Genomic DNA, 670 nt, shown 5'->3' on the forward strand with positions numbered 1-670 from the left:
TTATATATATAAAATATATATATACTGAATTAACAAAGTACACTTTTACACAAAGTAAAAAAGTAAATGATCAGATTTTCAAAAAATTTACTTCAAATGAAAGAGTTTTTATCAAATTGATTAAGTTAAAAAAGAATTAATTATTACTATTTATACTCTTAATTAATGAATGGTCAAATTTTAACAGATTGATAAGCAGTTTTATAATATTACTTTATAAATTAATATAATTTTTAATTTAGGGCGGAGAGGTAGGATATATAAAAAAATTATTTGTCGATTAGATAGAAATCGGGATCTATTGAGATTATTATGAGGGAAATCAGTTCCATTTTAAGAAAATGTAGGGATTTAAAAAAAAAATACTTCAATAACATCTTCATTCTTTCAGATTCATATAAAATTATAAATATAAAATAGAGTACCTGCCAAAGTTGCTTGAAATGTTGATTTTAAATATTTGAAGCATTTTGTTTGATTAATTTTTTTTTATTTAAAATAAAGAATTATATGCCTTAAAAAAGTAAATTTTATTATATTTAACATAACACCTAAATAAATAAAACTATAGAGGCATTTTTAAGCTTTGAACTTTATTTAACAGCTTCATTTCTGTAACAGTTAAAATATTATAATTACGCATTGTATATTTCTTCTTTTTTTGTAAATC

Source organism: Daktulosphaira vitifoliae, unplaced genomic scaffold, assembly GCF_025091365.1.
Source record: "Daktulosphaira vitifoliae isolate Bord-2020 unplaced genomic scaffold, ASM2509136v1 Scaffold_5, whole genome shotgun sequence".
NCBI lineage: Eukaryota > Metazoa > Arthropoda > Insecta > Hemiptera > Phylloxeridae > Daktulosphaira > Daktulosphaira vitifoliae.